The sequence below is a fragment of the Schistocerca cancellata genome, chromosome 4 (genome assembly GCF_023864275.1).
Source record: "Schistocerca cancellata isolate TAMUIC-IGC-003103 chromosome 4, iqSchCanc2.1, whole genome shotgun sequence".
Classification (NCBI taxonomy): Eukaryota; Metazoa; Arthropoda; class Insecta; order Orthoptera; family Acrididae; genus Schistocerca; species Schistocerca cancellata.
In genome coordinates this window covers 267,127,243-267,145,440 of record NC_064629.1, presented here as the reverse complement: position 1 = coordinate 267,145,440, position 18,198 = coordinate 267,127,243, and the positions used below count along the sequence as shown (strand labels likewise).

At 30.4% G+C, this 18,198-nt stretch overlaps 1 pseudogene; it reads right to left on the bottom strand.

Moving 5' to 3' along the window:
* Positions 1–10,394: 10,394 nt before the first annotated feature.
* Positions 10,395–17,181, bottom strand: LOC126184084 (NADH-ubiquinone oxidoreductase chain 5-like; annotated as a pseudogene).
* Between the last annotated feature and the right edge of the window lie 1,017 nt (positions 17,182–18,198).

Below are 18,198 nucleotides of genomic sequence, written 5' to 3'. Positions count from 1 at the left end.
GATCGCACGCCGTGCTGAGCTGCAGGCCACCGTCCCTATTTTGAGTGTTGTCGATGATTTTTATTTCAATGGTTTCTTTAATTATACAATCCTAGAAGTTGTTACGGGACAATGAGTGTCACGCAGCATTCCTCCAAGGAATGACCCGTAAGGCCCATGATTTTATCACTGATTTTACTGTTATTGCAAATGTAGACCCGTGAATGGAGACAGGCAGTGCTATTTAAACATGGCTAGATATTCATGTCAAATACGTTGAATTCTTGCTTAAAGACCACGTGACTGCTTGCACAATAAACAACATTGTCCGTGTAAAATTTTACGCCCCGACTGACGATAGGCAGGTATGAAGGTACTTTTGTACTCAAGAACTTTGTCAACTTTTGCACCGCAACGATGACCAAATTGTCATCAGTGGTGATTTTAATGCAGTGTTCAGTGATATCAATCAAATGCCACAGCCAAACCGATCTACCGAGCGTTGTGCTCTAGTCGACATTTTCCGGCCTAAAGATATGTGGCTTATCTTGAATCCAGACATAAGCCACTATACCTATTTTTACAACATAGGCCATAGTCGGCTAGACTGGATGTAATTCTCGCCTACACTTCGCCACAGAAATCATACCAGTCATCTTCTCGGGTCATTGCAGTTACTTTTGCCAAATAACGTTGCCTCGTGATCGGCCCCCATGTCGCAAAATCACCTGGAAGCTTATTGTAGTCTTTTGAACGACGTCATTTTAGCTGAAGAGTTTAACGTCACGTGGAAAAGATTACTCCATGAGCAGCACTGTGCGACGTGTAGACTTGAATGGTGGGTCACAGCAGCCATGTCTACCATCGAATGTTTCTGATCAGTTACAGTCGTCAGAAAGCTCACTTGCGCAGGACAACAGTTCAGTTTTATCGGAGCCGTTTACAAGTTCTAGTTCAGCAGGTTGCGGGACAAACCTATCTACTTCTGGTTTTTAAGGGATTTAAATCTCAGATTTTAAACGACGTGAGGTCCGCGAGGAGTGGTTACAGTCACTAGCGGTCAACCCGTTTGTGCTGTACATGGGGAGTTGCTCTCCATATATCATTTGTACGGTAAACGCAGGCGTCGCGAAAAGTTATACATAAAAGACTGAAGGAAAATGGACGGTCGGAAAACCCGTGAAATGAAGGAGATGCGGCGAGAAATTTGCACTTATTTTGAACTTCTTTTGAACTTCTTTTTCGCGCCACCGACGTAACCTCCGAAGCGTTAGCAACTGTTCTGCAAAACGTTCCCCATGTTTTAACGAGGGCTCGCCTATTACACATCAACGAGATTTCTACACACGTCGACCTGGAGGATGCAATCAAAGGGAGTCCCAGGGAAAGCCTTCAGGACTTGATGCTAAATATTTTAACACCTTAAGTGACACTGTCATCCACGTTGCCAATGAAGTCCAGAATGGAATCGAAATACCACCAACATTTGAGGAAGGCTGCATTACGCTCGTTCCACAGTCAAAGGCGACGCTGAACATTAACAGTCTACGACCAATCGCATTGCTCAACAGCGACCATAAAATAATGGTGCGGTGTGTCGCCAGTAGTTTGAAGCATGTACTGCCAAAGTTTGTCAGTCAACACCAAACGTGGGCAATAGGGATGAAAATACATTCGAGGCTGTTCTGGCATACAGACACTGTATCGAATATGTCAAAAGTGAAAGGATGAGAAACGCAGCGATCTTACTTACCGACATTCAAAATTCGTTTGACAGAATTAATCACTCTTATCTGATGAAGGTAATGACCGGACTGGGATTTGGGATGAAGTTCATGACCGTTATTCAGAATATGTTTGGGAATGTCATTGCGAGAGTCATCGTCAATGGCTGCCCTAGTGACAAAATCCTGATCTTAGGTCAATAGGGCGAGGATGCCCACTGTCGATGCCTTTGTACGCCATAGCATTAAATCCGCTTCTCCGACATATATTCCACGAATGCCAGAGGATCACGATAAGCAACGACCAGTTGATTTGCAGGGAATATGCCGATGACCTCGCCGTTTTCGTGGAACAGCTAGCAGACATAGACAGGCTATACACTATAATCCACCAGTTTGAGAAGGCAACAGGAGCGATGGTAAGTCCTACAAAGACAGAGTTACTCCCCCTCACACGTCGCGGGTGGTATATTCAGCGGAACTGGTTCTGTGCCCGGACACAGCACCAAGTCCTCGGAGTGGTAATGACGGATAACCCGCGGAGAATGGAGGCGCTCAAGTGGCGTACCACGCTGCATAAAATCAGTGCGGTAGCCGGAATACACTCTGTCACAACATTGGAACTTCACGAAAGGGTGGAGATCATGAACACCTATACCATAGTGATGGCCTGGTATCAGGCTCAAGTACTGCCAGTGTCCAAACAAACTGCGTGTGCGATTAAGCAGAACATGTCTTGGATGCCGTGGAGGGGGAACATCTTCAAAGTTTCTGCTCAAACTTGCACCCTGATCCAAGCTGGAGGGCTGGGGTTAATAGACTTACATGCCAAATGCGCAGTGCGTTTCATCAAACGTACCAAAGCCATGTCTGAAAAAGGTTCTTGCAGTCCAACAGCAACATTATTTCATAAATTCCAGCCAAAATCACCCGATGCCCCAGTCCAAATCAGTAGCAACCCCTATATGCTGAACTTCCCGCGTCGGTTTTACCTCGACACCAGCTACCTTCTACATGGTGACCTGAAAGTGAACAGAGTCAACGACATCGCTACCACACTTCGTGGGTCTCCAGTCGGGAGTAAAAGAGTGTTGAACGGTCATAGTACTACTGGAAAACTGTGTGGGAAGATCTAGCCTCCAAAGTTCTATCTGGGAGTGTACACGCAACGTGGTAAAAGTTCATAAATCGCCCTATTCCGACAAACTCTAAACTCTATTCAATCCACCTACTCCGATCAAGTGACTACGACATACGAGGTGTTATTGGAAAGTTTTAAAAATGGGCTTGTAATTGTTCAATGGTGGTACCTACATGCTACCTACATGCTACTATCCTAAGATTATTGATTCATATTAGTACGAAAGGACCATATGGTTAAAATATTTTTTATTTTATTGATTAATATTAATTAAATTACTATTTTGACAGATTAATGTGTTGAATTTAGAATTCATTTATGTAGATTTTTTCTACAAATAGTATTGATACTTTATGATTTATTTATGTTTATTTTGAATTTTCTTTTATTAGTTATTTGTGTTTTAATTAGTGTTGCTTTTTTAACTTTATTAGAGCGTAAGGTTTTAGGTTACATCCAAATTCGAAAGGGCCCAAATAAAGTAGGTTTTGTAGGAATTCCTCAGCCCTTTAGTGATGCTATTAAGTTAATTTGTAAGGAGCAGCCAATTCCTATTATATCTAATTATTTACTTTATTATTTTTCTCCTGTTTTTAATTTAATAATTTCCTTGGCTGTTTGAGTAATTTTCCCTTGCTTGACTTATGTGTGTTCTTTTTCTTATGGATTTTTGTTTTTTTGATGTTGTAGTAGATTAGGTGTTTATACTGTTATAATTGCTGGTTGGTCTTCTAATTCAAATTATTCTTTATTAGGTTCTCTTCGTTCTGTTGCTCAAACAATTTCATATGAAGTTAGTTTGGCTTTAATTTTATTATCTTTAATTATTTAAATTGGTAGTTTTAACATGTTTGATTTTATAAATTACCAGCTTTATTGTTGATTTATTATTATTTCTTTTCCTTTAGCTTTAGCTTGTTTTGCTTCTTGTTTAGCTGAAACTAACTGTACTCCTTTTGACTTTGCCGAAGGTGAATCTGAGTTAGTTTCCGGTTTTAATATTGAATATGGTGCAGGTGGATTTACTTTAATTTTTTTAGCTGAGTATACAAGAATTGTTTTTATAAGAATATTATTAGCTTTAATTTTATTAGGTGGTAATTTTGATTCTTTTATATTTTTTATTAAGCTTGCTGTAATGTCCTTTGGGTTTATTTGAGTTCGGGGAACATTACCACGTTTTCGTTATGATAAGTTACTGTACTTAGCTTGAAAAAGTTTTTTGCCTTTATCTTTAAATTTGTTTATTTTCTTTGTCGGTTTAAAGATTTTATTTATTTCATTTATTTAGTGAAATTTTTTAAGAAAAGTTAATAGAAGAGTTAAACTTCTAGTTTTATATTTTCAAAACATATGCTTTTCCTAAGCGAATTAACTTTTTATTCCTTAATTAGTTTATCTCATGCGTTTGCAATATGTACATTAATTAAGAAGTATGTAAAGTAGATAATTGTTAAGATTTGTCCTGTTATAATGTAAGGTTCTTCAACAGGTCGTTTACCAATTCATGTTAATAAGCATACAACAACTACTATAATTCAGAATAAAATTTGATTAATAGGATAGAATTGAATACCTCAAAATGGTGTTTTATTATAAAATGGTAAAATTATTAAGATTCTAATTGATAAGAATAGTGCAATAACACCCCCTACCTTATTAGGGATTGATCGTAGAATTGCATATGCAAATAAGAAATATCATTCTGGTTGGATATGGACGGGAGTTACTAATGGGTTAGCAGGTACAAAATTATCTGGATCCCCTAGAAGGTAAGGATTCATCAAGCATAATATGATTTATAATGATGTTATTAATACAAATGTAATAGAGTCCTTGAAAGTAAAGTATGGGTGAAACGGGATTTTTTCAATATCTCCATTTAGTCCTAAAGTGTTATTAGACCCTGTTTGGTGGAGGAAAAATAAATGAATTGCTGCCATGGCAGCAATAATAAACGGTAGTACAAAATGGAATGTAAAGAATCGGTTTAATGTTGCATTATCAACAGCAAACCCTCCTCATACCCATTGAACTAAATCTGTTCCTAAATATGGAATTGCTGATAATAAATTAGTAGTTACTGTCGCACCTCAGAATGATATTTGACCTCAAGATAAAACGTATCCTATAAATGCGGTTTCTATAACTAAGAATAGAATTACTGTACCAATTATTCAGGTGTGCATGTATATGTAGGATTCGTAGTAAATTCCTCGTCCTACATGTAAATAAATACAAATAAAAAATATAGAAGCTCCATTTGCGTGTAAGGTTCGAATAATTCAACCATTATTCACGTCTCGGCAGATGTGAACTACGCTACTAAACGCTATTTCAATATTTGTTGTATAATGTATAGCTAAAAATAGTCCGGTTACAATTTGAATTACTAAGCATAGTCCTAGTAGGGACCCAAAATTTCATCAAAATGAAATATTTGTTGGTGCAGGTAAATCAACTAAAGAGTTATTAATGATTTTAATTAAAGGATGTCTTAATCGTAAGGGGTTATTCATTAGTAAATTACCTTATTTTACGAATAGGCCCCTGGTTAATATTGGTGATTTTAACAACTGCTAATAGTCCCAAAAATAAATAAATTATTATTATTATTGTAATAATAAATGTTGGTCTATTATATAGTTTTTCGAAAGATACTGTTATTTCTTGATAATTGACTGAGTTATCAATATTTATAGTTTCAGTATTTTTGAAAAAGTCTATAAATATTGTTATATCTAGAATAATTAATATTGATATAATAAATACTCATATAGTTAAGGTAATAATTATCGTAATTGATTTAGGTTGAAATATTTCGTTTGATGCAATTCTCGTAATATAAATAAATAGAACTAATATACCACCAAGAAACGTTAAAAATAAAATATATGATAATCAATATCTTTCCATTATTGTTCCTGTTATTAGCCCGACTAAAAAAGTTTGTAGGATAATGAAAAGCAATATTGATATTGGGTGTCTTAATTTAATAAAATTAATATTTATTACGTTTGATAGTGATATAATTATTATTTTGATCATTTCAGGGGTTAGTTTATTACAATATCGGTTTTGGGGACCGATGATGGAAAGCTTTTCCACCTCTGAAGTTTTAAAAGTGGGGGCTGAACTTATTTCCGGTTTACAAGACCGGCGTTTTTTTTAAACTATTAAAACTAATGTTTATATTCTCTGTCTTTACTTATTTATTGATTTATTTTGCCGGTGTTTATGTTTTTTCCTCTAAACGTAAGCATTTATTAATGGTTCTTTTGAGATTAGAATATATTGTTCTTTCTTTATTTATATTAATTATTGTTTTTCTTATTGAGTTTGATTATGATTATTTTTTCCTGGTATTTTTTTGGTTTTTTCTGTTTGTGAAGGTGCTTTAGGTCTTTCTATTTTAGTTTCAATAATTCGTTCTCATGGGAATGATTTTTTTAATTCTTTTGGTCTATCTTTATGTTAAAGTATTTATTTATAACTATTTTTTTGATCCCTCTTTGTTTGGTTAATAATTGTTGATGATTGGTTCATTCTTTAATGTTTATGTCTAGTTTTGTTTTTATGGTTTGTGTTTATTCATATGCGGATTTGAATATGATTAGATAATATATTGGTATTGATTAGTTTTCTTTTAGTTTGATTTTGCTTAGTTTTTTAATTTGTTCTTTAATAATTACTGCTAGAGGTTCAGTTTATTTAAGTTCTTATCATTCTATTTTTTTGTCTTTATAGTCTTAATTTTAATGATTATGCTTTATTGTTCTTTTGCTAGATTGAGTCTTCTTTCTTTTTATATTTTTTTTGAGGCTAGATTAGTTCCTACTTTACTTTTGATTTTAGGTTGAGGTTATCAACCTGAACGATTACAGGCTGGTGTTTATTTAATTTTTTATATTCTGGTTGCTAGATTGCCTTTATTATTAGTTTTATTTAGGGTTTATGATTTTTCTAATACTTTGTATTTTCCTTTATTGGTTGATTTTGGTTCTTATTATTTTATATTTTATGTGTTTATAATTCTTGCCTTTTTAGTTAAGTTGCCGATATTTTTGGTTCATCATATTTAGAGCTAATATAAGAAGATCAACAGAATGATTACAAAATAACCCGCCTGCAGAACACAGCTACTCAGAACTACCATTAATTTCTAGATTCTAATATGGCAGATTAGTGCAGTAGATTTAAGCTCTACAAATAAAGGTTTGACCTTTTATTAGAAAATTTATTAATTGCAACATGATCAAATTTATCCCTTCAAGATGGAGCTTCCCCATTAATGGAGCAACTATCATTCTTCCATGATCATTCTATAGTCGTATTATTATTAATTACAGTAGTTGTAGGTTATGCTCTAAGTTATATATTATTTATTGCCTATACAAACCGAAACATACTTCACGGACATTTAATTTAAACAATCTGAACAGCACTGCCAGCAGTTACACTAATTTTCATTGCACTCCCATCATTACGACTACTATATTTACTTGATGATTCAGTAGACGCAATAATCACAATTAAAACAATTGGACGACAATGATACTGAAGATATGAATATTCAGACTTTATAGATGTAGAATTTGACACTTATATAACACCAGAACAAGACCTAGAAAATGACGGATTTCGACTCCTAGATGTAGATAACCGAACAATTCTACCAATACTACGGAAGTACGAGTATTAACAAGAGCATCAGACGTTCTACACCCATGAGCAGTACCTGCATTAGGGGTTAAAACTGACGCAACGCCAGGTCGACTAAACCAAGGAGCATTTACAATAAACCGACCTGGATTGTTCTTTGGACAATGCTCAGAAATCTGTGGAGCGAACCACAGATTCATACCAATTGTAATTGAAAGAACTTCAGTAAACTTATTTATCAAGTGATTATCTAAGATATTCTAAGGAGTTAGTTAAAATATATAACATTAGAGTGTCAATCTAAAATAACTAAACAGTTAGTACACCTTGAAATACATCAGATGACTGAAAGTAAGTAATGGTCTCTTAAACCAAAAAATAGTAAATTAACGACTACTTCTGATGGGGAAATTTAATCCAAATCCCTCAAATATCCCCTCTCATATGATTCTCCCTATTCATTATATTTTCGGCTACATTAATTTTATTTAATCAAATAAACTTTTTTCATTTAAACCAAATCTTATTAAAAGAGCAGAAAAAAGAACAATTGATATAAAAAACTTAAATTGAAAATGATAACAAATTTATTTTCAACATTTGACCCATCAACTAATATCTTCAATTTATCATTAAATTGAACTAGAACATTCTTAGGATTATTATTAATCCCATCAATGTTTTGACTTACACCATCACGAATTAATATTATTTAAAATAAACTAAACTTAACCTTACACAATGAATTTAAAACATTACTAGGACAAAATCATTTAATGGAACAACATTCACCTTCATTTCAATCTTTATTATAATACTATTTAATAATTTCATAGGATTATTCCCTTACATTTTTACTAGAACAAGACATTTAGCATTAACATTTGCAATCGCTCTACCTATATGATTAAGATTTATGTTATTTGGATGAATTAATCATACCAATCATATATTTACACACCTTGTTCCTCAAGGAACACCGCCTGCATTAATATCATTTATAGTATTAATTGAAACAATTAGAAATGTCATTCGACCGGGTACATTAGCACTACGACTAGCAGCAAATATAATTGCAGGACACTTACTATTAACATTACTAGGAAATACAGGACCATCTATAGCAATAAACTTAATTTCACTATTAATTATTGGACAAATACTTCTATTAATTCTAGAATCAGCAGTAGCAATAATTCAAGCTTATGTTTTCTCAATTTTAAGAACTTTATACTCTAGAGGAGTATACTAAACCTATGTTAACAACTCACTCAAACCACCCATTCCACTTAGTAGATTACAGACCTTGACCATTAACAGGAGCAATTCGAGCAATAGTTTTAGTATCAGGATTAGCAAAATGATTTCACCTATTTAACATTAACTTATTCATAATTGGATTTGGAATTACCTTACTAACTATAATCCAATGATGATGTAATGTAGTACGAGAAGGAACATACCAAGGACAACATACAGGATTTGTATCAATTGGATTACAATGAGGGATAATTATATTTATTGCATCAGAAGTACTATTCTTCGTTTCATTTCTCTGAGCATTTTTTAGAAGAAGACTAGCACCTACTATTGAACTAGGAATATTATGACCTCCAATAGGAATCCAACCTTTTAATCCTATACAAATTCCATTACTTAATACAGCTATTCTTTTAGCATCAGGAGTAACAGTAACATGAGCACATCATAGTTTAATAGAATCTAATCATACTCAAGCATTACAAGGACGATTCTTCACAGTATTACTAGGTCTATACTTCACTATACTTCAAGCATATGAGTATTGAGAAGCACCCTTCACCATTGCAGACGCAGTTTATGGATCAACATTCTTTGTTGCAACAGAATTCCATGGGCTACATGTAATTATCGGAACAATCTTCTTATCAACATGTCTACTTCGACATTCAATAAACCAATTCTCACCAAGACACCACTTTGGATTTGAAGCAGCAGCATGATATTGTCACTTTGTAGACGTAGTGTGATTATTCTTATACATCTCTATTTATTGATGAGGTAGATAATTGTTTTTCTAGTATAAATAGTACATTTGACTTCCAAGCAAAAAGCTTGATATTAATCAAGAAAAACAATCCTAATTTTATCTACAAGAATTTTTATTAGATTTATTATTCCAATAATTGTTATAATCCTTGCAACAACACTATCAAAAAAATTAATTAATGACCGAGAAAAAAGATCACCATTTGAGTGTGGATTTGACCCAAAAAGATCAGCACGAATACCCTTCTCACTTCGATTCTTCTTAATTGCAGTAATTTTCTTAATTTTTGACGTAGAAATCGCACTAATCCTTCCAATTGTAATTATTTTTAATACTTCAGATATTATAATCTGAACAATATCAACAATATTTTTATTATAGTATTACTAGGAGGACTATACCATGAATGAAATCAAGGATCCTTACAATGAGCAGAATAAAGGGTTGTAGTTAACTATAACATTTGGGTTGCATTCAAAAAGTATTGATATAATCAATCAACCTTAAATAGAATAAGAAGCGAAATATTGCAGTCAGTTTCGACATGGAAGGTTGGTAAATAAAATACCCTTATTCTTATTAATTGAAGCCAAACAGAGGCGTATTACTGTTAATAATATAATTGAACTATAGAGTTCCAATTAAGGAAATGTAAAGTCAATATGAAAGCTGCTAACTTTTTAAATTAGCGGTTAAATTCCGTTAACGTTTCTAAAATTTATATAGTTTAAATAAAACATTACATTTTCACTGTAAAAATAATATATGTATATTTATAAATACCTAAAAGTAAAAATACTTCCTTAACATCTTCAGTGTTACGCTCTAATCATAAGCTATTTAAGTAAACGAAAAATAATACCACCAAAATAAACATTCAAAAAATAAAAGTTAAAAGATAAATCTTAAGATTAGAATCATATCAACCTTGTATATAACCAATTAAATAAATAAATAGTCTATATAAACCTTGACCACCAAATAATTCACCCCAACCATAATCAAATGATTTAGATGAATAATAACCCAATTTTAAAGGAATATATCTAATAAACTTAGTTGAAAGAAAAGGTATAAACCACATAGAACCAGCAAATCTGACAAAAGAAAGTATACTTAAAGAAAATAAATTTTGAGAAAAATCAAAATTGGAAATAAGATAACCTAAATAAGCACCCAAAACATCTACAGTAATAGTTAAAAACATTAAATAATGGGGCAAAGCAATAACATGAGGAATAGGAAAAATTAATCAAGACCAAACGAAATATAATAACCCTTATCATCAAAAGAAAATCTAGAATAAAAATTATTATCACCAGACATTGAATAATAAAAAAGACGAAAAGAATAAGAAGCAGTTAAGCCAGTAGAAAAGAAATAAAGAAAAATTTAAACAATTAATTCATCTTAAACAAACCATTTCAAGAATTAAATCCTTTGAATAAAAACCAGCGAAAAATGGTATACCACACAAAGACAAACTAGAAACATTAAAACAAACTGAAGTTAAAGGCATAAAATTAACAATAGAACCTATAAAACGAATGTCCTGAGAATCCTTTAAATTATGAATTATTGAACCTGCACACATAAACATTAAAGCCTTAAATAAAGCATGAGCTAATAAATGAAAAAATGCAAGTTTGGGGTAACCCATAGCCAAAATTCTTATTATTAAACCAAGTTGTCTTAAAGTAGAAAGAGCAATAATTTTCTTAAAATCAAATTCAAAATTCGCCCCCAAACCAGCCATAAATATAGTTATACAACCAATTAAAAGCAAAAATCAACCACAATTATAAGTATCTAATATTGGTCTGAAACGAATTAATAAATAAACCCCAGCAGTAACAAGAGTAGAAGAATGAACCAAAGCAGAAACAGGAGTAGGAGCAGCTATAGCAGCAGGAAGCCAAGAAGAAAAGGGAATTTGAGCTCTTTTAGTTATAGCTGCTAAAACAATTAATACAGTAATAAGCTTTATTTCAAAAGAATTAGAAATAAAATCATAATAATAAATGTAATTTCAACCACCAAAATTTAATATTCAAGCAATAGAAATTAAAATATCAACATCACCAATACGATTAGAAAGTGCAGTTAATATACCCGCACTATAAGATTTCACATTTTGGTAATAAATAACTAAACAATAAGAAACTAAACCTAAACCATCCCATGCTAATAAAATTCTAATCAAATTTGGACTAATAATTAAAAAACCTATAGAAAGAATAAATATTAAAACAATAATAATAAAACGATTTAAAAAATTTTTCTCCCGATATATAGTCCTCTCTATAATAAATAACCAAAGAAGAAATATACATAACAAAAGACATAAAAATAAGAGACATTCAATCCAAAATTAAAGTCATAACAACCATAGAACCATTTAAATTAAGAAGTTCTCATTCAGCAAAAACTCTATAGTCAATTATTAAATAATAAATACCCAAAATAAAAATTACAGTTCTAGAAAAAAATAAAGAAAAAAAACTCAAAGAACAAATAGAAAACAAATTCACGGCCTAAGATGATAAAATTCATATCATTGATTCCACAAAACAACATTTTTAATTAAAATACTTAAGCAACCTAAACAAAAAAATACTCCCCCTTTAAACAAAGAATATTTAAAGGTAATCAATGTAAAAGTAAAAGATGATATTCACGAAGATAACCAAGAGAACAAGTATAAACACCAGAATAATAATTACCATGTTGAGAATAAGAATACATGTATAAAGTATAAACAGCTCTAAAAAAAGACAAAAAAATTAAAGCAAAAAATTCGAAAAGAAGATCAAGACATAATTCTATTTAATAATCTAAGTTCACCTACCAAATTTAAAGAAGGAGGAGCAGCTATATTAGAAGAGCTCAAAAGGAATCATCATAAAGCCATTCTTGGTATCAAATTAATTGTACCCTTGTTAATTAATAATCTTCATCTACCTAAACGCTCATAAATAATATTAGATAAACAAAATAAACCAGAAGAACACATACCATGACCAACCACTAAAGATAGAGAACCTATACAACCCCATCAATTCATAGTCATCAATCCTCCAATAACTATTCTTATATGAGCAACAGAAAAATATGCAATTAAAGACTTTAAATCAACCTGACGATAACAAATAAATCTAACAAAAGCCCCACCAGATAAGCCTAAAGACAATCAAAAATAATTAAACTTTAAACCCAAATAAGAAATAACCTTCTTAACACGAAAAATAACATAACCACCTAACTTTAATAAAACACCAGCAAGAATCATTCTACCTGAAATAGGGGCCTCAACATGGGCCTTAGGAAGCCATAAATGAACCAAAAATATCGGCATCTTAACTAAAAAGGCAAGAATTATAAACACATAAAATATAAAATAAAAAGAACCAAAATACCAATAAAGGAAAGTACAAAGTATTAGAAAAATCACAAACCCTAAATAAAACTAATAATAAAGGCAATCTAGCAACCAGAGTATAAAAAATTAAATAAACACCAGCCTGTAAACGTTCAGGTTGATAACCTCAACCTAAAATCAAAAGTAAAGTAGAAACTAATCTAGCCTCAAAAAAAATATAAAAAGAAAGAAGACTCAATCTAGCAAAAGAACAATAAAGCATAATCATTAAAATTAAGACTATAAAGACAAAAAAATTAGAATGATAAGAACTTAAATAAACTGAACCTCTAGCAGTAATTATTAAAGAACAAATTCAAAAACTAAGCAAAATCAAACTAAAAGAAAAATAATCAATACCAAAATATTGTCTAATCATATTCAAATCCGCATATGAATAAACACAAACCATAAAAACAAAACTAGACATAAACATTAAAGAATGAACCAATCATCAACAATTATTAACCAAACAGAGAAGGATCAAAAAAATAGTTATAAATAAATACTTTAACATAAAGACAGACCAAAAGAATTAAAAAAATCATTCCCATGAGAACGAATTATTGAAACTAAAATAGAAAGACCTAAACCACCTTCACAAACAGAAAAAACAAAAAAAATAACAGGAAAAAATAATCATAATCAAACTCAATAAGAAAAACAAAAATTAATATAAATAAAGAAAGAACAATATATTCTAATCTCAAAAGAACCATTAATAAATGCTTACGTTTAGAGGAAAAAACATAAAGACCAGCAAAATAAATCAATAAAGAAGTAAAGACAGAGAATATAAACATTAGTTTTAATAGTTTAAAAAAAACGCCGGTCTTGTAAACCGGAAATAAGTTCAGCCCCCACTTTTAAAACTTCAGAGGTGGAAGAGCATTCCATCATCGGTCCCCAAAACCGATATTTTAATAAACTAACCCCTGAAATGATCAAAATAATAATTATATCACTATCAAACGTAATAAATATTAATTTTATTAAATTAAGACACCCAATATCAATAATGCTTTTCATTATCCTACAAACTTTTTTAGTTGGGCTAATAACAGGAACAATAATGGAAAGATATTGGTTATCATATATTTTATTTTTGACGTTTCGTAGTGGTATATTAGTTCTATTTATTTATATTACGAGAATTGCATCAAACGAAATATTTCAACCTAAATCAATTACAACAATTATTACCTTAACTATATGAGTATTTATTATATTAATATTAATTATTCTAGATATAACAATATTTATAGACTTTTTCAAAAATACTGAAACTATAAATATTGATAATTCAATCAATTATCAAGAAATAATAATATCTTTAAAAAACTATATAATAGACCAACATTTATTATTACAATAATAATAATTTATTTATTTTTGGCACTATTAGCAGTTGTTAAAATCACCAATTTTAACCAGGGGCCTATTCGTAAAATAAGATAATTTACTAATGAATAAACCCTTACGATTAAGACATCCTTTAATTAAAATCATTAATAACTCGTTAGTTGATTTACCTGCACCAACAAATATTTCATTTTGATGAAATTTTGGGTCCCTACTAGGACTATGTTTAGTAATTCAAATTGTAACCAGACTATTTTTAGCTATACATTATACATCAAATATTGAAATAGCGTTTAGTAGTGTAGTTCACATCTGCCGAGACGTAAATAATGGTTGAATTATTCGAACCTTACACGCAAATGGAGCTTCTATATTTTTTATTTGTATTTATTTACATGTAGGACGAGGAATTTACTACGAATCCTACATATACATGCACACCTGAATAATTGGTACAGTAATTCTATTCTTAGTTATAGAAACCGCATTTATAGGATACGTTTTATCTTGAGGTCAAACATCATTCTGAGGTGCGACAGTAACTACTAATTTATTATCAGCAATTCCATATTTAGGAACAGATTTAGTTCAATGGGTATGAGGAGGGTTTGCTGTTGATAATGCAACATTAAACCGATTCTTTACATTCCATTTTGTACTACCGTTTATTATTGCTGCAATGGCAGCAATTCATTTATTTTTCCTCCACCAAACAGGATCTAATAACCCTTTAGGACTACATGGAGATATTGAAAAAATCCCATTTCACCCATACTTTACTTTCAAGGACTCTATTACATTTGTATTAATAACATCATTATTAATTATATTATGCTTGATGAATCCTTACCTTCTAGGGGATCCAGATAATTTTGTACCTGCTAACCCATTAGCAACTCCCGTCCATATCCAACCAGAATGATATTTCTTATTTGCATATGCAATTCTACGATCAATCCCTAATAAGGTAGGGGGTGTTATTGCACTATTCTTATCAATTAGCATCTTACTAATTTTACCATTTTATAATAAAACACCATTTCGAGGTATTCAATTCTATCCCCTTAATCAAATTTTATTCTGAATTATAGTAGTTGTTGTATGCTTATTAACATGAATTGGTAAACGACCTGTTGAAGAACCTTACATTATAACAGGACAAATCTTAACAATAATCTACTTTACATACTTCTTAATTAATGTACATATTGCAAACACATGAGATAAACTAATTAAGGAATAATAAGTTAATTAGCTTAGGGAAAGCATATGTTTTGAAAACATAAAACTAGAAGTTTACCTCTTCTATTAACTTTTCTTAAAAAATTTCACTAAATAAATGAAATAAATAAAATCTTTAAACCGACAAAGAAAATAAACAAATTTAAAGATAAAGGCAAAAAACTTTTTCAAGCTAAGTACATTAACTTGTCATAACGAAAACGTGGTAATGTTCCCCGAACTCAAATAAACCCAAAGGACATTACAGCAAGCTTAATAAAAAATATAAAAGAATAAAAATCACCACCTAAAAAAATTAAAGCTAATGATATTCTTATAAAAACAATTCTTGTATACTCAGCTAAAAAAATTAAAGTTAATCCACCTGCACCATATTCAATATTAAAACCGGAAACTAACTCAGATTCACCTTCGCAAAGTCAAAAGGAGTATGGTTAGTTTCAGCTAAACAAGAAGCAAAACAAGCTAAAGCTAAAGGAAAACAAATAATAATAAATCAACAATAAAGCTGGTAATTTATAAAATCAAACATGTTAAAACTACCAATTAAAATAATTCAAGATAATAAAATTAAAGCCAAACTAACTTCATATGAAATTGTTTGAGCAACAGAACGAAGAGAACCTAATAAAGAATAATTTGAATTAGAAGACCAACCACCAATTATAACAGTATAAACACCTAATCTACTACAACATCAAAAAGACAAAAATCCATAAGAAAAAGAACACATATAAGTCAAGTAAGGGAAAATTACTCAAACAGCCAAGGAAAATATTAAATTAAAAACAGGAGAAAAATAATAAAGTAAATAATTAGATATAATAGGAATTGGCTGCTCCTTACAAATTAACTTAATAGCATCACTAAAGGGCTGAGGAGTTCCTACAAAACCTACTCTATTTGGGCCCTTTCGAATTTGGATGTAACCTACAACCTTACACTCTAATAAAGTTAAATAAGCAACACTAATTAAAACACAAATAACTAATAAAAGAAAATTCAAAATAAACATAAATAAATCATAAAGTATCAATACTATTTGTAGAAAAAATCTACATAAATGAATTCTAAATTCAACACATTAATCTGTCAAAATAGTAATTTAATTAATATTAATCAATAAAATAAAAAATATTTCAACCATATGGTCCTTTCGTACTAATATGAATCAATAATCTTAGAATAGAAACCGACCTGGCTCACGCCGGTCTGAACTCAGATCATGTAAGAATTTAAAGGTCGAACAGACCTAATCACTGGGCTACTGCACCCAAAATTTTTCTTAATCCAACATCGAGGTCGCAATCTGCTTTGTCGATATGAGCTCTCAAAAACAATTACGCTGTTATACCTAAGGTAACTTAATCTTATGATCATAAATTATGGATCAAAACAACAAACATAAATAAATGATATAATAATGAAGAGTTTATTTATTCTTCATGTCACCCCAACAAAACATCATCATTAAATATAGAAAGACAAACAAAAAGCTATATAAAAATAAAATGTTAAGCTCTATAGGGTCTTCTCGTCCTAATGAAAAATTTAAGCCTTTTGACTCAAAAGTTAAATACAAAAATTTATTAAGAGACAGTTGATTTCTCGTCAAGCCATTCATTCCAGCCACTAATTAAGAGACTAATGATTATCTACCTTTGCACGGTCGAAATACCGCGGCTCTTTAAAAATCTGCTTAGTGAGCAGGCCAGACCTCAAAGTATTTTCAAGAGGACATGTTTTTGATAAACAGGCGGAAATCAATTTTGCCTAGTTCCTTATAATAAATTCACAAGGTAAAAATTATATACAAATAAATATACTAATTCTATCATTATTACAAAAATTTTAAAATTAAATAAATAATCTTAATAAAAAACCTAAAATAATTAAAAAATCAAAATAAAAAATAATGAACTAAAACGTAATCTAAAAGATAGCTGGTTTAAAGCTTACTATTATATTTTATAAAACAAATTATAGGTTATTAACTTCAAAGCTTATCCCTTAAAGAATAAATAAGTTAATATTTATACTTAAACAATTAAATAAAAACAATTAACTTAAAAAAATTAAATTTATCTTAAGAAACTATATATCTTGGGAAACGATTAACAACTCATTTCTATAAATAATTTAATAATAATTATGATACATTAACTATAAATTATTTATAAATCAACCCAAATCGAGACAAGTAAAATAAATACTAAAATTTTGATAAACCCTGATACAAAAGGTACAATAAATAAAAACTACTTTTAAAAATTTAAAATAATATTTCATAAAGCAATTACATTACCAATAAACTATAATATAAAAAATCAATTCTACAAAATATACTAAAACAAAATTCGACAAAATTATTTTTATTAAATAATTAAATAAACAAAAAATAAATATAATAAAATAAATAATCAAGATATCCTGATTTGCACAGAAAAATTTTCAGTGTAAATGAAACACTTTACTAATAAGTTATATCTTGAAACTCTTACTAGATACACTTTCCAGTACATCTACTATGTTACGACTTATCTCATCTAAATTGAAGCTAAATTAAAACAATAAAATAGAATAATCAATAATGAGAGCGACGGGCGATGTGTACACACCTCAGAGCCAATATCAGTTAAAT